We start from the raw sequence: 23,874 nt of genomic DNA, 5'->3' as shown, positions 1-23,874 counted from the left end.
TTCACAATTGTGCTTTTGGCTGCCAAGGTGATGTTAATTGGGTCATAGCTGAAATGCGGCGAAGGACTTGTTTTGGTGAAAGCCCGGCCTCCCGACAGAGTGTGCTGAATTCCGATAAGCGCTCCCACCGCGTGGATTCTCCACCTTATCTGGAGCTGGCAATAGGCGCGCCAGATTGGATCATTTGGGGGAAGGTCGAGGAGCAATAGCTCAAACGCAAAAGCCGAAGCCGGTAGAAGTCTATGGCCAACATCTGCCAAATCTAATCAATATTTCATGAAAGATTGTTAATAACGTTCACCCGTACGAACATCCAGATGCACTGGCACCAAAGCTTTAAAAAAAAATAAAAAATACAATACAATTCCAGAGTGCCCCCTAGTGTTCAAATTTGGAACTAAACTTTGATTTACACAAGGAAAGATCTTAAAAGGTAGGCTGTGCCACTTTTCATTTGTGAAAGTGAGTCCAATCTACAGTCGCTATACGTGAGCAACACTAATGTTAGCATGTTTGGCATCTGATGCAGTCTCAGTCTGTGACCAAGCACCGGACGACATGGCAAGGTGTAGGAGGGCTTTTTCACAGCGCACTTTCTTGCTTTCTTGGTGTGTGCCACGGGGCACGCCCAAAGACGGCAGTGCAAGCTTGGCCACATTTGCAAGTGCTTGCGTAGCAGCCTAACAGTAAGTAACAGCGAGGGTTTACCCACCGGTTGGTCTATGGCAGTGAACCTTCTGAAATCGCACCGCCAGCTCCTCTCCGACTGGACGCGCCTTCTGACGCAATCGGCCTTCTCAAATGCTATATTTTGGTATTTGAGGGCGGAGTACTTGTTTAACTAGTCCTTCCGAGTCTGCCTTTTTCAAGCTGCAAACTTATGTTTTAATGTTACAATTGCATTTGTCTTTTTTTTTTTATGCATTCATAAAGCATTCTTTTTTTTTTTTTTTTTTTCGCTTTTTTGGGGGGGCTTTTTCAATCCAAAAATGGATTAGACTGCTAGCTTCGGCCTGTAATTGCTATTTAACTAGCTGCCAACTAGCTGACTCCGAAAGGTACCCTCCAGCCTGCCAACGTTTTGCACCTTTTGCACTCCCAACACTTGTTTTGGAAGTCGGACGACACAATTAAGGGCGCACCCCTGAAGCATCCACTCAGCAGGAGGTGCGAGAGCCGCGTAAACAAACAATTGAGTCCTTTCTTTTCAGGCTTCTTCCGACGGACCGCCTGCCATCAAATCTGATTTAGCGCAGGGGGCAATATTTCCTCCCCAGTCCCCCTGGCTTCAGTTTAGAAGGCCGGCCTGCGTTTTGTGAAACCAAGTAGGCCGCCAACCTAAACGGGTTGTCATTTGCCCATGCGGCGTAGCTATTGATTTACTGCTGTTGGGTTCCAGGGGGGGTGTTGGCGTTTGTCAGCTCAAGGGGAAAAAAAAAGAACTACAAAAGAAAATCAGAAAGAGAAAGTGTCCCCCAGCAAACCTTCGGGAGACTCCACCGCTCAAGATTGACAGCAACGAGAGTGAGATAAAGGACCAAACTACTTCACCGCAATAGTAGGACCATGGCTGGCATTGAGCGATTTTCTTCTGTTTGTCTTATTTCAATAATCTGTCAAATGATAGAAAAGTACATATTTATCACGTTATCATTCGATAAATTCTCTTTGAACAACTACGAACCTCTTTACCTATGTTATCACACCTACCTTAGCATGTTAGCATTCGACATATCTATGCCTATCCAAGGCCACGATCGGCCGCTCAGTGCGTCGGGGCTGTATTGTCCCCCGCCCCATACCCCCTCCCCCACTTGTAGAAGTATTTGAGTCATTGTTTTTTGGGTATTCATCTGGCTGTTTGCTGATTTTTTTTTTTTCCAAATCCATACTGTGCACCTCCCGTAAAAGGAGTATTGTTTGGGGCTGTTTTATTTTTTTTTACCAGTTAAGCTTCCCGTTGGGCCTCCATGTGTTGATCATTTTTTTGTTTTTATGGACAATTTGTAAATGTTACGTGAATTTCATTGTTCTATGTTCATGACGTGCCATGAAAATAAAGTCGTTTCAACTCCATATGCTGTAGTATTCGGCTTCAACACCTGAACATTAAGGCATGGGCTGCTCCCGTTAAGACGCATCAACTATATTGAGTGGTATTTTGCGCAAATCTTAGATTTAGTTTGAATAAAGACTTATCAGGAAGTTAGAGATGTGTTGGTTTTTTTTTATTCTTGTATTTATAATGTCACTAAGTTAACAACCGGCTTTGTTACTGCAAATCATGTCACGTCAGATACAATATTTAAAATGCATGCTAAATTCATTAGCATTAGCAGTAGATTTGTCACATTTTTTAATTTAATCATAGATGTATCAGTAAGTAGCAATTCATTATGATTCATAACAGAAGCCAGACTAAGATTTCTTGAGTGGCGCTAATTAATCCACGCAAGGGATTTGTTAACCGGCATCTTCATTCATTAGGCGTCCACACAGAATCATTTGTAGCCATCTCATTTTTGAAATAATATATAAAGCGCTAAATCTTTTTTCACAAGAGGGGGGTTGCAAAAGCGAAAATAGAACTCGGCCCACCGAGACGCGACGAAGGTGCCTCCCGTTCGTTCATTTACTCGCCTCCAATTAGTGCCAAGGCGGCGGCGTCCTCATCATCAATTCATGCGCTAATTGTCCTGCGAGGCTCACGTACATGTACTCGCCATCTGTGCGCATCCTCTGACTGTGGAGCTGCAGTTCTGTTTCAACGCTACAGTCAAAGTGCTAACAATGTCTTTCAAACATGACAACTCCTTATTAGCTACAGAGGTAAACAAACTTTAATGAGTGTCCAAAGGGTAGAAGCCATTATTTTATGCATTTAAAGGAATGGAATGAGATTTTTATAGTGGCAATTAACATCCATTGTTACTTTGAAAAATCAAACGCTGAAAATTCACATTTCTCTCCGACTGTTTATTTTCAGTGGGGGGGGGGGAAGGGTCAGTTCTACCGGCTGCCAACAGAATGGAGGTTTATCTTGTGTTTTAAATGAGAAAAGTCCATTGAACATTTTTTAAAAGGCTAACTGTGACAGATTGGCGTAGCGCAATATAAGCACTTGCACGCCGTCTGATTTTGAACATCTCAATCTGTGCTGTTATAGAATCCGGTGTACTCTAGAAGACGACAACACAGCACACCGCGCATGTAACGACGACTATTGAATATACCATTTTTTTTTAAGATTGATTTTTTTTTCATTGCATTGTGTACAACACGTTTAATTCAGGAACTTTGATGGCGAATTTAGCTTCAGCTAGCTCTGTTAGCTGGAGTCTTTGAAATCTGTTCGTGTTTATTGTATACGTCTGAGCTGAAGCGTCTTTTCCAGGATGTCACACATCAGTCCGGATTCCAGCCGAATCACAGGCCGTCCAATCCCTTCACGATGAAATGATCTTTTCATTTCTTTCAATCGCATCCATCCCGGCCGGGTCAGTCAACCTCATTTCAGGATGTCCCCTCTTCAATCTTTACGGAAAACGTCCTGCCCCGTGTGACAAAAAAAAGAAAAGCTCTCTCAAAAGAGAATAAATCCCTTGAATGTGACAAAGAGGAGTAGGAATAATAATGACAACGATTTTCTTAGACTTGGATTGTTGTTCCAAACCTTCACTCTGCGAGTCAACGGCGGGCGAAAGGTGGAAGGGAGATATTGTGCGGTTTTGTTCACATTCACGTTTGTTGGTTGGTGCCTCGGCAGGATGAGGCAAAACTGACACAAACTGGAGGACGACTGGTCGAGTCCTACTGTGACAACAATGACGTCGTTATCATTCTCCGTGAACCAGGAGTACATATCACAAACAGTTTTGTCGAGTTTGGTAGGATGGAATGACAGCAATCCCCCACCGCAACTCCGGTTCCAGGTCCACGGTCCCGCCATTTCACAGATCTTCTTTTTTTTTTGCAAAATGTAATCATTATTTTGGTCGAACATTCATTTGTATCATGTGCTATTCCACTATTGACCACTAGTTGTCGGCACACCTATTCAGTTTGAGATGGTGTACTTTGTAAATTTGAAAGAAGAACGAACAGGAAGTACTGTATTTCTGCACATCCTAGCTTTGGTTGGAAATGATGGAAAGTCATCCACTCTGATCCTGCTTTTTACGCCTACAGAAAGATTCATTTTAGAACGTACTTCTTTGGTCACAGGGGACTTTTCTTTCCTCAAGCCACCGTTGTATATATTTTACATTGATTTGGTACATATTTTACATGTATGTTGACTTGTGTTGTAATGACAGCATATGTTGCAGAGGAGTCAACTGCCCCCATTTACTGCCTTGTTGCCTTCAGAGTGTCTTCTGCTAATTGGAAACATTGCAGTTGACCAAGCAAACAAAAACAACACAATTTGACTTCAAGCTTGGGAGAGGTCTCTAATGCAATGCACTCACTCTACAGCAGATAGCAGTGGGTTGGTTATATGTGCATGATGCATTATTAAGCACTTTAAAAGATACGGCCTGTGAGTTTGAACTCGTACGACGTTAGCGAGAGGAGACGGCTGATAAAGGCGGACATTAAAAAGCCTCCTCCCGCTCGGACTCCGGTGACAAGCATTAGAGCAATAAGCAGCAACGTCTAAAGGATAATGCTCACATTAGGACTTGATTCATTGACTGTCCCCATTGGTAGCTTCAGGCCATAAAGGAGGCTGTCGCTGGTCCGCATTACGCCCGCCCCGGCGGAAAGCCTTTCTGCAGCACACGTGGCAAACGTCAGCAAAGAAAAAAAACGCCCTGATTGTCATGATCTTTTGCATCCAATCACTGAGATTGGTTGCCTAATACAGATGGTGCTCTTAACCTCGGTACTCGCATGAATTATTTCCAGAGCGTCGGACTTATTAGGGGGAAAAAAAACAGCAACAATGGAACAGGAACGACATCAAGTCGACATCAGTGACCGGGGGCTTGTCTTGGATCGATTTCCTCGCGGTGTACGTGTGGGCCAGAGACGGCCAACGGTCGGGCCGCAGACGCGCTCAAAGACAATTATGGGCGCCAACTTAAGGGTAGCAGAGGCTAATCCTTTTACCAGCCTCCCTCTGGGGCCTGACGCAGGGATATTGACTCCCGCTACTCTCGCCCGGCCCCAAAATTACCTATTGATTTGGCCTTTTGACAGTTGTTTGTTGGAAACTTAATCACAGCCACCCGCATTGTCATGTGGAATTCAGTGTTGTTCAGTGCCACATGGCCTTTCTGTTGTTTCCATATAACACGGGCTTGACTTTTACCAGCATTTTAAAGAAACTGAAAGCATACGCCTTGCATTTATGTCATTTATATCGGGTGTGATCCCACTATGGACCACTAGATGGCGGCACACTTAGTTTTCAGACGGTGTCAATTTGAAAGAAGAACAAAGTAGTACAGAAGTGCTGTATTTCATACCCACTGTAATCCTGCTTTTTATGCCTACGGTTCAAAGGTTCATTACACTGTAAAAAATGTGGTTATGACTAATGATGTATTTTGTGAGACAATAACCTAAGTTTGTTAGTTTGGAAAATAAACAGGATTTTGAGAAAAAAAAAAAAAAAAACAGGAGGCCCTGTGTACGACGTGCTATACAAGAAAAACAAAGTTGGTGCGCTGAAACTCCTGCTCAGACGTGACTCGATGACACAATTCTCAAGGGTTGTCTTTTCCAGAAACGAGGGGACTGCCGCACCACCCGCTGATTGGTGGTGTTAGGAGCAGACCGGTGTCTGTTGTTTTGCCCACCGTTCTTGTTGTTCCGACCCTGGTCGCTCAAGCCCTCTCCAGGCTTCTCTCTGTCTAGCTTCTAGTGTTGTAGTCAAGACCACACCGACCGAGACCAAGACATTATCCGGACCAGAGAGTATCGAGACTGAGACAAGACGCACAATAGTTAGGCGTGCTTCCAGCAGGCGTAAACTTGTCGGCCACCGAGATGTCAGGCGTACTGGCACCAAAATCAAAAGATGGGCCAATTTTCATGCTCAAGCGCAGCTACGCCGTTTGTAAATATAGAGCTCGATATCATTCAAACTGACTTGACTTGGGCATGTTCCTGACGTCCAGGGTTTTCTCTGGAGACCTAAACCATTGTTACCGATGGACATTGCTGGACCCGAGCGTGGGGGGAAAAAAGCTCAAAAGAGCGTAGAAAGCGACCATACGGAACGGAAGAAATGGCTGCTTACTTGAAAGTTTGGAACTTGGCATGGCATGTTCAAGTATTCCAGCTCAATGCCAAAATAACTGACTTTTGGACTTTTGTGGGCGCGCCAGCAGCTGCCAGGCACAGAGGCTCCAATTGCCTCCCAAATGGGAACGAATCGAACTGAAGCAGCGTCTGCCGAACCCGCGATGGCGCAGGTGCACACTGCTGCAATATTCATCTTTTCAACTTTGTCGTACAAAAGTGCAAAGGCCTCCCGAAAACTCACAGGGTCATGTTTGCGTTTTGAATGAGATGACTGAACCAAAGTAGCGCCGTCCGCATCGCAAGACGTCAGTACTTGAGGTTATTCGCTGACTTAATGACTTTTGTGTAATTCCTCCAGACAAAAAAAAGATTCGAGTGACGCCACATGAAATTGAAGTCTTCCCGGTCATTAAACGTGATTATTAAGTGCAATCAGCTCCCCTCCTGTAATCAGTGACATTAGCATCCAAGCGCAACGCTGACGAACACCTCGCACCTGCTCATCAGAGTGCGCCAACTCTGCGGGGAATTATTTTTATTGATCAAGCAATCGGATGGTTCATTGCCGCTCAAAAGTCAGGAAAGTCCTTGACTGCTGCTTCTCAAAGTAGGAAGGTGAGAGAGATCTGTCAGAAAGATTACTTCCGCAGATCAAAGGCTTCACTTCTTTTTCTAATCGATCAGAAAATGTCAATAATTTCCTCTGAGAAGACAACTCCATTACTAAGGGGGAAAAAAAAACATTTGCTCTGAAGGTAGAGCAAATATGAATACATCATTGTGCATAGTTTGTTTGATAAAGTGCACCTACAATGTTGAACGGTATCGTTTTGTGGCCATTGGTGACCATGGGCGTTATCCTTATTAGCAGTAGTAGCTGGAGTCGAAATACGAATATACTCATGCTATTTTATCGTCATTGTCATTAGTCTTTTCCTCGGTCGTTTTCATTATGGTTGATGTTTTTACTATCGTTACGTTAGTCATTGCGTCGTCGTTGATGTCATTGTCATTGGTAGTTCTAATTATTATCGTTGTTGTTTGTGTTGATGGATAGCTTCCCATAGAAATATGATGGGGAATAGGTGAATTTGCAAATGTCCAACGGAAACTAGGATGGGGTGGGTCCAGTGTACAAATATCCAGACAAGATACCAACCATGTTGACCGGAGACCGTTTTGGTGCATTTCTAAGTAGAGTAGAGTTGTCCCAGTCCGATCACGTCATTTTCAGCTGATCGGTATCGGCTGGAAAAGATTGGATTTTTGAATTTGGAGATGTCAAAAGTCAAGAAGAAAATATTTATTTTACAATTTGGATGCACCCTGTTTGTCTTCGCAACGTATTGCCGAGATATTGGATTGGAAGGTGAGAATATAAGACAAAGGAATAGCTGCAACACGATCACATGATTCTCGAAACAAAACGAAAGCAGCAAAAGAGTGTGTTTGTTATTGAAAGAGTAAGCCTACGATGAAACAAAATACATGAAAATGGGTTTCATTTGAAAGTCTTAAATGCAATCAAAAAGGTTCCGCTGACTCCCCGGAGGACTGCTTTATTTCTCAATCCAGACAGGGCCGCGTGCGGTGTCATGAAAAGCCAGTTTGGAGATGATATCTGTCCATCTCCAACCGTGGAGATTACAGCCATGACAGGTGTTGTGGCGAAAGAGCTTATAGCACCTGCGAAGAGATGGCAGGGGGATCAAATCAAGAACCTGCCCGACAGCGCAAAGAACATTATTTTTTATCGCTTTTTGGGTTGAGGCTAAAACTGACAGAGATTAGGAGGGATTGCCTTCTCCATTTACTCACAATAACAATTTGGCTTTAGCTTTGCTATCCACTAGAGACCTTGGAAGTCCAAATTCTGCCGGTGTTTTTTTATGAATTGTGTTAAACGGACCGCTTGCCTCAGTTGACCTAGCTGGCCCCCCCAAAAAAGGAAGTGGCCAGTACCAGGAGTGCCGGGGGTCCACTTTTGAGCAGAGCGCTATTTAGGGCTGGACTAAGTTGGATGAATCCGCCACGAAAATACTGTCGGTAGATTTTAGAATTTTTCGATTTTAGAATTTTGGCCCGGAAGCGGCGCCGGCACCTTGTCACGGCCAATTCAGGAAAACAGGACTGATGTGAACCGCGCCATATCAAATGAAGTTGCATTGTTTAGCTAGTCAGTAGCAACCTTGGCGTGCGAACCTTCAAAGCACGTTCCTCTCTTTGTATTTCATAAAAGGGCAGTGCTACCGTCTGACCACCTGCAACGTATACCGCAGCTCGGAAAAATAGCAGCGGACTCCTACCTAACGACATCAACGGACCGATGGCCCGCTAATGATAAAGTGTTGACATTGAGCGGTAGATGTGAAGCAATTTGCCACATTGTGTATCCTTGGTGAAAAAAGGAAGAGCTACAGCGCTAAGTCAACCGAGTCCGTGTGACGGGAAGACTGCACACTCGCGCTTGGCTCGCGGCTCGCTCGACAAGAGGTGGATCAAACCATTTTTGAGACACAAGCGTATGCTTTTACTTCTCCAGCTTGTTAAAGGACATGCACTAAATCAAGTCTTGAGAGCGCTAACATTTTGGAGGCGCTCTACTCAAGGAGCATTTACGCAACCCCCCCAAAAATGGGCCGGACGCAGCTAAACTTAGCATTCGGAAAACAGGCAGCAACCACGGCTGGAGTTTGCACTCGTCTCCTCATCCTGTGCTCAAGACTGCTGTGTGACATCAGGATTTTTTTTCTTCTTCCTCTTCTTTTCTCGCCACGCTGCTCTTTGCAAGCTGTGTCTTTGCCGCCCGGCTTGAAAGAAGAGGACTTATCAGTGTTCTGCAGGTCCTCCACCTTCACTGGTGCTACTCTCCTCGGAGGGGCGAGCAGAGAATTTTGGGTGGGGGGCTGGCGGGGGCAGGAAAAACCGGACACCAAAAGGTAAATCAACATTGGATGCAAAGCGCCAGATCATGTCGGAAGCAGAGCAATTCTTTGATTGCGTGAATGACATCGGCATCAGCAGCCAGCGCGTGGGATGTGGTGGGGGGATTAAGGGACCACCCGCCACGCGAGCTCATTGACATTCATGACGCCGGGCAAGATACGCGGCAGAAGTCTGGCATCCAGCGCGCCGCCCGTGTCTTGCCAGTCGCTCAACTGAACATTTGTCTCAGGAAGCACAATTGCATGCTGGCTAATTGCGTTGCCGTCATGTGCTGGCAAGCACATTTGGGGCCGGAATTGAAAGCTGCTCACATGTTGTTTGTTGTTGTGCAATACAAGCGGCGCATTGGCACCGGATGCTTCCCAATACAGTCGAATGAGTTGCGACAAAAAATGCAATGGAAGCAAAGTGGTGACTGAGTCGGATTTTTTCTCTAACTGAATTGACTGGCGGATAATCAATTTGCACCATTGCGATGAATTGAAATGCCAGTATTCCATCACAGATGCCCCAACCCAAAAAAGCCAAGCATTTTTTTTCTGGTAGATGTTTTTATGAAAGAACAATAGCACTTTAATTTAAAAATAAAATATTTTGAATCTAAAACCATATTTTATTTCATCAAATAATTTGTGATGTTAAAAATCGTTTAACATCTTTCATAAATCTTAATTTATTGCTACTTCTATGAATTATTGTTAATATTTATTAAAGCATTTTAATTTAAGATTTTGACGCTTTAAAATGTGTGTTTGAAAATACATTTACTATAAATCTTAGTTATTCACATATTTTAAATTATATCTAAAGAAAACCCTAACTCTAAATAAAAAACATTTTTAAAACATTTATTATTCCATATTAATGTTTGACTTTTTTAAAAATGTGTTCTTACAGTATTTTTACAATTTTTTGGGGTACATTTTAAAAATATAAAATAAAATAAAACAAACAAAAAAAACAACAACTAAAGAGTAGCCTTTAAATGAGTCATAGTAGTCGTATTCTTTTACCCATTGCGTGTGGAAGAAAAAACTATTCCCAAATATTATTTGCTGAATTTGTTTAGAGAATTCTATTCTTTCTATGTCGTCCTGTAAAATGTCAGAAATGGGGCAAAGAAACCAGAAAAAGATCATTTAAAAACTCAGAGGGAGGATATTTTATTGAAATGCATCAAAATAAAAATGGAAAAAGATTTTTTTTAAAAGGTATTTGCTGAAGCTACAAAGGAAGGAAGGAGAGCCACATGCCAACTGCAGTGATGCAGTGACAATTAGAAGGCAAGCTAGCTGGAACATCACAACGCCCGGCGGGGTTTTTGCCTGAATCAAAAAGATAATATGGGTCGCCATTGGTGCGTTCTAAATTGGACGCCTCTCGGGGCGCAAATTACCAAGCGCACCGCCACAACGGAAAGACGTTCTGCATGCTTCAACATGAAAAACAATATTGAGCTGCTGTCTTAAAGTTCGCGAGAGGGAACAATAAAGTCGCATGGTGGGATTCGGCGTTCGATGAAATGAGGTCCTCATGAGGGGGAAATTTGTGTGTTTACCCAAAAGAGAAACCTTGGCAAAAATAACGTGAATATGATCATCATTCCCCGAGGATACGTCTCCATTTTGTGAGCATATCCTATGTTGTGAAAATGGATGTTTTTGGAAAACTAATATGGTGCACATTTGATTTGGGGGAGGGTGGGGGGCCTTAAAAGGTCCTTTCTGTGCTTGTAATAGGTCATATTTGGAGCACCTGCTACGATTGAAGCCAGAGATTCGCCAAGTGAGGTTGGACGCAGGCACCCTCACGTCAACAATCACGCAATCAAATGTTGAAACGGCGCTAAGTACCAATTCAGACAAAATAATCCCGACCTGCAGTATATTTCGACATCGTTTTAATGTTCAAACTGTGCAAAATGGCACAGAACATTGTGTTGTGTTTCATGGAGTGACAAAAGAGGTGCCTGTTGAAAAAATGTCGCTAATTTTCTCCTAAATGTGTACTTTCCCACCCTTTTTTGTCATCAAATGTTGCTTGTGTGTCGTGCTGACTAGTTTTGGACCCTTTGCGACGGTTTTCGGCACTTTGGGCCATGACATTCTTTAGCTGGGAGCGTCGATGTTTGTTGCGCATGTCTGTTCACGACAGCTCATCGACTTAACAGCATTGCGGCACCGTGCAGCGTTATTTTACCGAACGAAGAATGTCGGCGCATTTGGACTTTTGCCGTTCGTGCGCGATGATACAGCCGCAGGGAGCTTCACCTCCACGTGTAGCCAGCCGACGTTCACTTTGGCGACGAACGCATTCCGGAGGAGATTTGGAGAGTGATGACGGTTGACGTTAGAATGAAGTCAAGTGACGCAGGAGAGAGAGGACCAACTAGCACAGGAAAATGGAGCCAACTCTTCTGAATGCCCGTTACTTGGGTGAAAAGTGCAGATTTGCTTTTTCAAATGTAAAAAGAAAAATCAAGTCAACTATGTGAAAAGGCTACGTTAGCAGAGTAGCCTACTCAAGTATTTGAACTTTGTTCTCTCCCGCCACTGGCCAGGCGTCAAGCTCACCTCAACGCATTTCTTTTTTTCCGCTGCGCTTTTGTGACTTTTTCGGTTTCACGTGAGCTGCGATTAGCGTGAAGATGCAGAAAGAGCATTGCCATCAGGCGGACGCCTTCTTTGTGCCGTTCGCTTAATCTTTCAGAGCAGCTCACGCCTCGCCCTCAACAAAGGCTCAAGGGATGGCTGGCCGAGGCTTAATTTAACAGCGCAAACAATGGCGAACGGCGACAAATAACGGCGGCCGTCTCGCGAGCTTATCGGCCTGCGCGCGGATTACAAGGGAAATGAATCATTAACACTATTGCCACTCCAATGCGGCTAAAGCATGACTGGCAGCTCGGGGAAGGGGCGGAGCGGGGAGGAGGGGGGGCATGGATGCCAAGCTATCAGATAAGAAAGAGCTGCAGCATAGCTTTCCCAACACTGTGAGGGAAAGGAAGGTGAAAGAAATCAAGGACGGACGCACCTCCAAGAGTACTTTTTCAGGAAAAAACGACTTTCGAATTGCTTGTACAACAACCCGGCACTATTCGTTGACGCCCTACCCACGTTCTTTTCAAACGATTCCCTGTGGTAAGGTGAACCTGGAAATATGACAAGCTACGACACCGTAACATTTGAATATCATCTCAGGATCATTTGACCCTTAGAAACAAATGATAGTTTACAGATTTGAGTGAAGAAGAAAAAAGGCAGCCAAGGTGCATGCCTCTGACCTCTGCGCGACTTCCGTTGCTTAGGTTTCATAACTTGTTTGACTCTTTGACCGTTTGGAGATTCCCCCATGACCCCGCAAAGACCGACAGCTTCGTGTTGTTCTGCCAAAACCGCTGCAAAGGTGGTGGTCACACAGACAGCTCTCGGGACTGTTTCAAGCTCCCTCCTGAACAACATGACCTCGGTCCGAAAGAAAACGCATGGAGGGCAGTTCCAAGATTCACCCAATTTTCTCGGATTCAACACATACTGGCGACTGACTCATTGTAGGAGCGAGGCGATAGTCAAATCGGACCCAGAACCACCTCGGTGGACACAAACAGTAGCGCCAGCATTTCAAAACACATCCACTTGTGTTTAGTTTGGGTCACACTACGAACAGCCATCCAATGCCAGTGTGAACAAATGACATTTAGGGTAGTTCGATCGTTGCAAAATGTCAAAACGGGTCCGATTTGACCCAAAGGATTTGTCAGGGTCTATACACCTTCCGTTGTGTAAAAATTGCATACGTCTCCTGGAAAATATTTGCTTCATACGTTGCCTCTCAAAACTCCTTGCAGTTTACTTTTGGATTTTCGGAATGAACACAACAACGTGAGGACATTGCACCCCGCGACCCGTGCCACCCTCTCCTAGTATGACATCGGGTCGATTTTAATGGCTTTATGGAAAATACTGCCGATGCACGCTGGCGAAGGGGAGGGGGTCACGGAGGGATTTGTTAAGTTATTACGGCGTCGGGAGCAAGGCCCTTATCGGCACCTGCCACGTCTTTGGCGGACCCGGTGGGATTGCGTTGACCCTGGTGGAAGTAATGGATATTAGAAAATCTTCCCTGTGTGAAGGTGGAGGGAAGGCGAAGAGGGGGAGACGGGCGACGGAGCACGGCGAAGGCAGCGAGGCGGGAGAAATAGATCGAAGCTCAAGGACACAAAGCTACATTGAGGCGGCACTCCATGCTGGGCAAAGAACACGGCCAAAAAAAGGAGAGGCCAAGGTCTGACCTAGTGGGTAATGCTACACCATCAGACTGTAGGGGGCGCAATTTCAGCTTGTATAATTCCAATTTTAAAGTCTACGTACAAAAGTTGCCCGAATACCTGAAGTCATTCTGTTGTGCCCCATGGCAATTTTAGGGGAAATTAAAAAATAATAATAATAACGCTAATAAAAATCAGTACCCAACACCGGTTTAACCCATTCATGAGATCTTGTCCATCATAAGATGCTCAAAAAGTCTTGAGGACCCTTGCCCAAAACTGAAGAGGAAGCCTGCCATTTTAGGCAAATTCCAGGGGCTCGTATTTTGACAAACTCCGACTAGGGAATCCGCCCCACAGGGCTTCAATCCGAAGCAGCTCATCCTGGACAGATGCAATTGTGAAGCCAATTTCAGGACCAAAGCACAACAGCCGCTTTGTTTATGATTGGGGCCAAAGCATCAGGCGGTTCCGAAAACGATATCCCAAAACTCCTTCAGTCAAGGAACCTTTAAACGTTGGAGAAAATTCCGTTGGACGTTGCTGACGGTAACAGTCCATTTTTCTTTTCAAATTAAGAGCAAATTAATTGGAACATGAAGGAATTTCCTGGACTCCTACCCAGTTTGTTCTCTGGAAAATTACAGCTTGCCCCCAGTCTCCACACATATACCTGTATATATGGAATTAATGCTCCTGGACAACATATTTCATGCTTTTTAATGCCAATTAAGGCCTTCATTTTCACATCATCCATTTATGGACTTTGAATGCTTTTCAGTGACCGGCGGAAAACCTGTAACAGGGCACAGAAAGTATGAAGGATTCATGCCCGAAATTGAACAAGAAGTCAGCCATTCGGCTTTAAAAGAGCTATTTTGGGTGACGTTTGTCCCGTCTGTTGTGCTGCACCTGCTGTGTCCACCCAAGCGACCATCCAGACCTAATGAAGATGGAACGTTTTTGCCGTCTCACATTCAGAGGCGCTCACAGAAGGTGCTGGCTTTTTGACAAGCGCTTCATTACCACTAGAGTCGGCCTTCGCAAGGTCAAAGCCACAAACATGGGAGCTCATTTACTCGTTTACAACGCACGTGCTGTTTTATTTTTTTTTCATACATTCCCACGCAGAGCCAAACAGAAGCAAACATCAATGTATCACAGGGTGTCGCTTCCCCTGTCGGGAGTTGCGAGTTTTTTAGCTCTTGTGCCGACGATGCAGGCAAACTCGCAGCGACATCGTAAGAAACGTCCGGGATTAAAGCGAGACTTGGCTCAAGTAGGGCAAGGAGATGCGTCTTTTTTTTTAATCGAGAAGGACATTTGAATGTTGCTTCTGTCATCACGCATCCCCGCCCGTGCGTTTCGGACATGAGACGCCACGGCGACCAACCCCGACAACGTCATCCGCGCCACCGCACCTGGCGTGCCACAACAGCCGCGCTAAGCCCACTACGATCGCTTATTGACGCCACACCGCAGCTCAGGCTCAGGTCCAAGTTGGGGAGCTCGACACTTGGTGGATAAAGGAGAGAAGAAAAATTTGCCGGCAGTAAATGGATACGTTTGATAAAGCTCCCTAAGAATAAGCCTTATCGCTCACTCTCAATTTGAAACAGACGTGGAAGAAATAGGCCACTCGCCACTTAGAGTTTTAATTAAAAATCCTTGGCTGCGTGTGGGCATGTTGGAAAAAAAACGGTCACAATTCAACAATTATTTTAAGAATATCCAATTGTATTCATCATACTTTATAAAAAATGAAATACCCTAATATTTGACATTTTCTTTAAAAAAAAAAAAAAAATCCCACATAGGTCATAATAATTCTAGGCCAGAGCACTATTTTTTTCCAGAATTGTTACTTTTGAAAAACAAATAATTTGGGCTTGAAATTAATTTTCACTCATTTAAAAATATGTATTACATTCAGAATTCAATTGAGTTTGGTAGTTTTTTCTTTAACCATTTTAGGGGCATTTTGTTCACACAAACTTTCATTTTTAGCACATACTGCATTAAAAGAATTATGCTTAGTTATTTCATTTTTTATCCAAATACATTTATTTTTTAACAATAAAACAACTTCAGGGACACTTCTATGTTTAAAAAAATAAATATTTCTTCACTTGAATTCTTGCTTTTTAAAAGTTGTATTTTGGTGGGGGTTTTTTTCAAACAGCTTTGGTGAAAGATATAGATAATAGAATGACTGAATTATTCATTTATTAACGCTACTTTATAATAGAAAAAAATAATCAACGCAATTTTTAAAACTTACAAAAAGGACTGTGGGTTACTTTTTCTTATTTGAAAAATAAATCCAATCTACAACAAACATAATTATGAACTATTGTATTATGCCACTTTATCAAACACAAATAAATACAATGGAACATATTTTGACTTCATTTTGAGCTCTTTGGAGTGACTGTGCTGGTGGATTTTCTCCGATGGAGGAGGTTTCACGGGCGAGCGTGCAAGTGAGATGGAGACAGAGAGGGAAGCGACACGAGCTGCTGTCTATTCATCAGCGCGGGGGCCCCGGCTCACGTAGGGCCCGAGCAGATAAGGCCGCCCGCTGTCACGCAACTGCAAGTAATGACCAGGGGAGCTCTCCCTCTCGTCGGATCGCGCCTCATCCCCGGCGCCGAAAGAAACACAGAGGTGCTGTCAGCTCGCCGAGCGATAACGGCTTGAGTGAGGACCAATATTGACTCGGCCCATCTAGCGCTTATCTTGGAAAGTTTGTCGCAGCATTGGAAAACGAGTAAAAATGTTCACTTGAACGAGGCAGCCGTTAGCCTAACATAACAGGCTTGATCTATTACAGGCTGTCAAACATTCCAAATTGTCATCTCCTCTTATTTGAAAAGCTATCAAAAAGTATTGAAATACACCTTGGTGCCGGTACAGGATCTACAAATGCACATTTTTTTTTTTTTTTTTAAATCAAAATCACTTTTTGTTCCAAAAGATGGCAACATCAAATTGACCGGAAATTCTTCATGTGGTATTGAAAAAATAAAAACAGGGCCATTTCTAAGTGACTGTCAAACTTTTGAACTATTATGTATATATACACACACAAGTGTGCTTTCTCGAGGAACAAGAAATTGTCTGATTAGCACCAACATTACAAATGGTAACACGAGTGCCCAATTTAGCCCAGCTCATCCCATGCATCCATTTTTTGTTAAAGAACCCATTCCCGTATCACGAAACAACAAGCAAGTCATCGCACGCAGTCATGGAAAGCCAGATCTTCCCCCATTCAAGCAAACAGATTCTAACACAATAGCAGCAGAAATGAGCAACAATCACACGCGAGAGAATTTCAACAACCTGCGCCAACACTGCAACATGGTGGACAAAACGCTCAACGAGCAGATATGGGAAGCAGTCTTATTTGACAATGAGGCCAAGAAAAGCCTCAAGCACAATGGTGGCAGCAGTGACTTGGTGGCCAGTCAAAATCCCCCAGCAAGAAGATAGCCAAGACTTGACTCACCTATTGTTCATGCCTTTCTCAGCCGAGGATAATTGTGAATGTCCCAGGAATCCCGGGAAGTGTTGTGCTCATCTAGACATTCACACACTACAGTATATCTCAGTCTGACCCCGATAGTAGTACGTTATTAAAATGATCTGCAAAAAAATAGCCCTCTCTGGCCCCATGCTGTACACCTAACTTACACCTAAAGAAAGCACCAAGCAGCAACCAATCAAAGACAGAAGGCGTGACTGACAGGTGTCACTTATTTTCTGGGCACAGCTTGGCAGCCCGCCCCAAAAAAAAGCCTCTCCCCCATTTTCCAATGGCTGGTCACAAGCAGAGAACAGTAAGCTCATCACCTCTTCACGATGTTTGTTTGAAAAGATCAAACTACAAGCCCATAACATTGAGTGTTATCGTAACACTCCGTTTTGAATAAGTCAGGCTACCAATGTAGCAGCTGTGGCTAATGTCATCTTGTTTACAGTGCTGATGCTAGCAAAATATTTTGGCGCTGCGATTTTATACTGTTTGTGTTCTACGCACTTTTCTAATGAGGGGTGTGGCTCTAGTCAGAGACGGTGGGGCCATGGTGGTACTACGTTCAAATTCAAATCTTGCTCGCTGTTTTTACTCTTGACTCCCCCTTTAAGTGACAGTAAAAATGACAGATTCAGATTAGAAAAGTAATTGCGCAACTTGCATTGGGCCAAGTCTGAGAAGAAATAAAAAGATAGTTAGCGCCGGCTTAGGCTTTTACGCTATCAAAACATGTTCCTATAGCTTTGCGAATGCTGTGAAGTGACCAACCAAACAAAACAAATTAGCTCAGGATAATAAGAAATAGATTTATATATTGATCATTTTTTATTTTCAGAATAAATAAGAGATTTTTTAAAATGGTGTGTTTTAGGCTGGCAACAGAACACGCTTGCCATGAATCATCACATGAAACAGTTCCGGTGTTCACGGGTCTGTGGGACCCGTACAGTTTTTATTACCAAAAAAAAAATGACCCAAGGCATATCAGAAACCTTCTCCTTGTGATGATAACACACTGTTATAGGGTTTTCTTTTTATGACATTTTATCTTTGAAAAAGGAGTAGCACATTCATTCATAAATGTGATACAATGAAGGTAAGGGGCAAACATTAACAATGTTTGTTGTTCATAGGACTTACAATTGGGATGTAGTAAGCATCTGTGGAGTATTTTAACAGAAAAGGATTTGATTGTGTTGGTTTGAAAACCCCAAACTCCAGTGGGTCCACCAGACCCATCAACACTGGCTGAGTAACAAAAATACAAGCACCATACAAGGGTGGAATGGAATATCTTGCTCTCTGAATCCGCTGTCCATGTTTTTACATCTTCTATCTGAATCAAACAAAATCTCAGTCGCGGTTGAATTCACCTCTCTCGATTGACACTTTATTTTTGTTGTCATCATTTACGGGGATTGGAAAATGAACAAAAGTAGAACAAATATTGAAGTGAAAAGTTGTCGGACCAAAAAAATAGTCAAGGGCAGATACCGCCTGAAAAATCGACTCGTTATCAAAAGAATGACGTTTTCAAATGTATTCATTTTTGTGTTGCATAGTAAATGTTGTGAAATGTCATGAACCCATGAACGACATGGCAGGAATGTCAAAATGGGTCAAATTTGACCCTAGCAATCTGGCAAAACAACGAGGAATTGTTTTTTTCATTGTATGATATATCTCCTTTAATCAATTCTATCAGGAGAAGCCCGAAAATGACAAAGCGCAGTGTTATTGGACAGTGTCTTCAAAGACGTTTTTGTGCTCTTTGCTGAACACGTTTATCTTGGCAGAATATGAACAAACATCGCCAACGGGAGCGCATTGCTTGTGTATTCTATTCTAAGCCGCCGAGGTCGAATTCCCTCGCCAGCGATCCTATCACTTCCAGATTGAATTGGCTTCCCGGCGTTTATAATGCGCACCTGGAGGGGGAGGGCCCCACGGCCCCCGAGCCAAATCACATCAAGTCCTTTAGCTTCTGGTATTCCTGGGAAAACAGCATACGAAAGACATCTCGTCCAACAAACAATTCTTCTGAAGCCATCAAGCCCCCCGAAAATAATAACGGTGAACAAACTGCAACGCTAACGCGAATTTAAAAGCAAGAAAAAAAAAAACAAAAAAAAACTGCTAGTCCCATCAGTGTAGTTTTGCAGATGGGAATGAATCATCTCCCATCTGCCCCGAATTGTTTGGATTGACGAGCATGGCTGTAATAGACTCCAATGTTCATTTGTTTAGTATTGCAAAGTGCTTATTGTGTTTGTGCAGCTCTCAGGCGAGCCGCCACGGTAATCCGCGCCGCCTGGCAGACGAGCGCCGTGGGACCTGTTTTTGTGTGTGTGTTCATATGAGCATTGTAGATTTAATGAAGTGCAGTGACCATCAGCACACACTTTCCATCCCGCCGTAATTAATCGACATCGTCTTCGCTTGGTCACTCTGCGGGAGTAGTTTGAGCATTGTGTGTTCCTGTTCGCCAAATGGGATTCTCTTGTCAGGGAAAGCTTTGAATCGACGCCACGTACGCTTGAATTTTGATGCGTCGGAGGGGGTGGAGCTGGATGTCGCCAAAGCCGCAGGAAAAAAAAAAAATCACACCCGAGGACGATGATGGCTTGAGATTTAGCATCCTAGCCCTGTGACACAATCAAAATGCCAAGGACGGAAATGGCTGCCTGCATGAATGAATGAAAGGATATTATAAATCACGATATATATATATATATATATATATATATATATATATATATATATATATATATATATATATATATATAAAAAATCATCAAATATATACATGGCGCGCAGCAGTGAATCTGCACACTGCGATAATGTAGCACTGTCTAATGAAGTGGAAGAGGTACAAACGGGCCAAATGTGATTCAAGTCTATTTCAGAGCCCTGCATGTCACGTTTGCGCGGACAAAATCAATCAGAAAACATCACACATTAATAGCTTTTCAACCAGGGGAAAATAACAGCACTCATTAATTCAAACTGACATGTCGCAGACGCGTGTCGTTTGTTTTCATTTACTGATTACCTCCAGCAAGAAATGTTGCTTGCGTCACACTAAGAAACACACGGAAAGTCGTAGGAAATGATCAAAGTATGAATCTTGCAATTCATCCCAAATTGCCGATTCAAAATTTGAAATCCACACCATGCTTTGCCCACATTCGATGGCCGGGGCAAAGAGAGGCTTTGCAATTTCGGGCCATTCATCTTTCTTGGATGACTGCTTCCGACCGGGGTTCATTTCGGCGAATTTGCCCAAAATGTCCGCTTCAAATCAAAATGGTCGTCGTCCCGTTCAATTCCAGTAAATGGTTCTTGAGACTCTTTCTGCGTCCTGTCCTAATATAGACACATCCGATACGTTTCAAGACAATCCGTCCAACTATGTCTTGGCTAGTAGCTTTTCCAGGGTACACCAATGCGTGAAACTTTTGGAGGTGGTGTTGGGGCCACTAAAGCCCATACATTTTGACCAGGATACTTGCGCTTGAATCAAGCAGCATCAGATTGCACAGCCCCGCATTTCCGATGTCAGCCCACAAGGACGTCGGATGTTACGTTCGCCTCCGTGCTGCTGCCAGGATCCCAAATGCCCCCTTTAATCTCAGCGTGAAGAAATATGGGGTTCGGGGAAGCGATCCCCCTCATTATGTGCTGTGAGAGTGCTGCTGAGCAAGCAGGCGAGGTTGCCGGCGCGGCGGGGCAATAGGTCCCCGGCGCGACGGGGCCGTGGGCGCTCCTGCGCCCGCTTGCGCCTTGCAGCCGACCTTGTCAAAGTCAAGTGCTGAGTGTCTCCCAGCAAGGGCGGCGCTCAGGGTCGCCCAGACGCCACGTGAAGCTTACCGCTAATTGCCCAAACTTGGCACCCAACTTTTACTCCGTCTTTTTTTTCCCAGTGTTGTTGACTGATATATGTATGCGTGCGTGCGTGTGTTTGTGTGTGTGTGCGTGTGTGTGGGTGTGTGTGTGCGCGTGTGTTTCCTTCCACATTCCAAAACGATGCATAGGTTAATTGATCACTCTAAATTGCGTGTGATTGTTTGTGTGTATGTTTGTTTGTCTGTGTGTGCCCTGCGATTAGCTGACCACCAGTTCAAGGTGTACCCGGCCTACTGCCCGATGTCAGCTGGGATAGGCTCCAGCACGCCCGCGACCCTTGTGAGGATAAGCGGTTGGCATAATGGTTGGATGGATTGATTATCTATTTATTTGTTCCATTTTCACTTCACGCTAGTGCATGTCTCCTAAGCGGGCAGGGTTGAAAGGATATTCTCCAATTGCTCTTTAGTGGGCAAAGCTAACTGCTAGCTAGCCGTAGTACATTTTAAACATTCATGTTACACTTTTGCACTTGAAAGTCCACTGATAGTGTAGTGGTACACACGCCTGAGTTGTGTGCGGGCAGCGTGGGATCGATTCCCGCTCAGTGACAGTGTCTATGTGTGCCCTGCGACTGGCTGGCGACCAGTTCGGGGTGTAGTCTGCCTTCGCCCATTGACGGCTGGGATAGGCTCCAGCAACTCCCCGCGACCCTGTATAGGATAAGCGGTTTGGAGGATGACATGACATGACATGACTTTTGCACTTAAACATTTACCAAAATTCTTCATGAAATGGCAACACTTCTGGTACATTTGATCATTTGCCATTAAAGTCTCATAGCATATTGTAAAAAGGTGTGCAATCAGTGTCTAGATTGTTTGTGACATCAAAAGTCATTGATTCTTTGCATTCTGGTCATTTCTCATCTTTTTGGCCCAAATTCTACATGCAGAATGCCGCGTGATGCTCATGCTCAGCCCCCCCATAAACCTCCCTGACGGATGGCATGCCAAATCATCGCTGCTGTGAGTCAGGCGCAGCAGAAACAAGGTGGCTGCTTGGATGCAGGGCACATGATATTCCAAAAATAAATAGTGAGGTTTTGAGGTTTGTTTTAGTGTTGGTACTGTCCAAGGACCAAATTGGCATATTAATCCAAAAGCTAAACACCATTTTGGAGAGAAACGCAATGAGGTTATTTTGATATGCTCAAGAAATCCCAAGCAATGCGATATTCAAATTCAACAGAGGCAGATCCCACTGTCTGTCTGTCTGTCTGTCATTCTTCGACATAAATAGGCAATGTTGGTGATTTAATACGACTTGTGGGCCCCCACCCCCACGCCCCCCCCGTGGGGTTGGGTTTGGGCGTTGCAGTGTAAAAACTCCGTCTGGAGGAGGGCGCTTGGAGACGCCGAGGCAAGCCGATGTTGTTTGTCGAAGGGTGTTTTCCCGGTGTGCACAGCGGGACTTCGCATGCTACTAGTGTGAGTGTGTTACTTTAATGTTAGTAAGTTTGCAAAAGAAAAACATCAAAAAGCCAACTCCATCCATGTTGATGACTTCTATTTCTATTTATTTCCACCCTATTGGATTTCCATAGTCATCTTCTTGAAGCTTCAAGCATAAAGCTTGAACTTTATGACTGTAAAGTATCGGTTTAAAAGAGCTCAAAGCGAAACTGTTTCTAAAGCTTCTTTAGCCTCAAGGGCTGCATGCTACCAAACTGTGTTTACAGAGCAACTTTTCTTTGCCTTGGAAAAACAGTATACGGTGAACCCCTGCTAGATCACAGATTTTTAAGCGACCATTGTTTTCATGGCTTTTTACAATACCTACAGGAAAATGTGAATTTAGAGTCGCGCGCCTTCAGGGTTGTATCGCGTGCCACAACATGCCGAGCAGCAGCACTGAGATCTGAGTAGGGAACAACCCATAGCTACACCTGCTAATGAAGAGAGCGTGAAATGTGTTTACATCAAATCTAAAACAAATATTACAGAAAAGTTGTATTATTTCTTCCAGATTTTTTTGGAAAGACAATGTTTGAAACATACCATCAAGTCATTCACTGTACAGTGGGAAGCTAGCCTGGAAGAGACATACACCGTGTTAGCATCGGATTGTTGCACGGTTAAAGGAAACTGATGAGTTCTTCTTTGATAAGCTACACGAGACATTGCTTGTTTTAGTGGCTAAAAGTTTGTTTTCCCCCAATTAACAGTTTCTTTATGACCTGAATGTTAAGGCATTATTCAGCTGTCATTAGCTACCTAGCTAAAGATGCTAAGGAAGTATGTAAGAGTCATGTTTAAAGTTTTTTTCAAATCTACCATGTTAGCTGGTTAGCGTCAGACTTGCACGAGGTTAAGCAAAGCCACAGATTTCCTTTTAAAAGGAACTGTTGTTTTTGTGGGACTAAAGCATTATTAGCAACGGGGAACAGTTATTCGCCTTTGTTTTTCTCGCTATTCTGTTAGCAGATGTTCCCGACTGGTTTTCTGTTTCCACCGTGGCTCGTCCCCAAAGTTCCGAATGCAAACTTGTACATTTTTTTTCTTGATCCAAATCTCAAAGTTTGCCTTGTGAAGTTTCCTTGCGCTATCGCGCTTAATACTTTCATTCCCCGCTAACCCCAAAAAATCGGAGTTGACATTTGAAACTGGCGGAGGATGCTTTGAAAATATTTAGCAAAGTAATTCTTTGAGAGGAGCGGGGAGTCAAATGTGCGCGCGTGTGTGCGCGTGCGTTCGTCCCCCACTCTCTACCGCCGTTTCAAAGCCGCGATAAGATGTGACAGTCGATCAAACCTCGGCGAGGGTTTTGATGCCACCCATCTATGGCGCCGTTATCTGGCTGGCATTTTGCTGGCGATGTAACAGAGAATCAATTATGAGTACACAAATATGTGAGAGATTTACGCTTCCTGACAGTTTGATGATATGACAACGCTAAATAAGCGCCGTACGGTGTTTTTCCTCCGCTGAAAATAGGAACTCACTTGTGACCTGACTGCGCGCGC

The 23,874-nt window shown here is 43.9% G+C and overlaps 1 long non-coding RNA gene across 1 annotated transcript in view; it reads right to left on the bottom strand.

Annotated features, from left to right (window-relative positions):
* LOC147142846 (uncharacterized) overlaps positions 1-17,178 on the bottom strand; it is a 167,188-nt gene extending 150,010 nt beyond the window's left edge. The window contains exon 1 of the long non-coding RNA XR_015087812.1: positions 16,977-17,178. This is a non-coding gene — a long non-coding RNA (uncharacterized LOC147142846). The remainder of the gene's footprint in view (positions 1-16,976) is intronic.
* Positions 17,179-23,874: the final 6,696 nt, after the last annotated feature.

Source organism: Filicampus tigris, chromosome 8 (genome assembly GCF_054856515.1).
Source record: "Filicampus tigris isolate MCC_2025a chromosome 8, RoL_Ftig_1.0, whole genome shotgun sequence".
NCBI lineage: Eukaryota > Metazoa > Chordata > Actinopteri > Syngnathiformes > Syngnathidae > Filicampus > Filicampus tigris.
The sequence above is the reverse complement of the archived record's forward strand: the minus strand, read 5'-3'. Positions and strand labels throughout refer to the sequence as shown.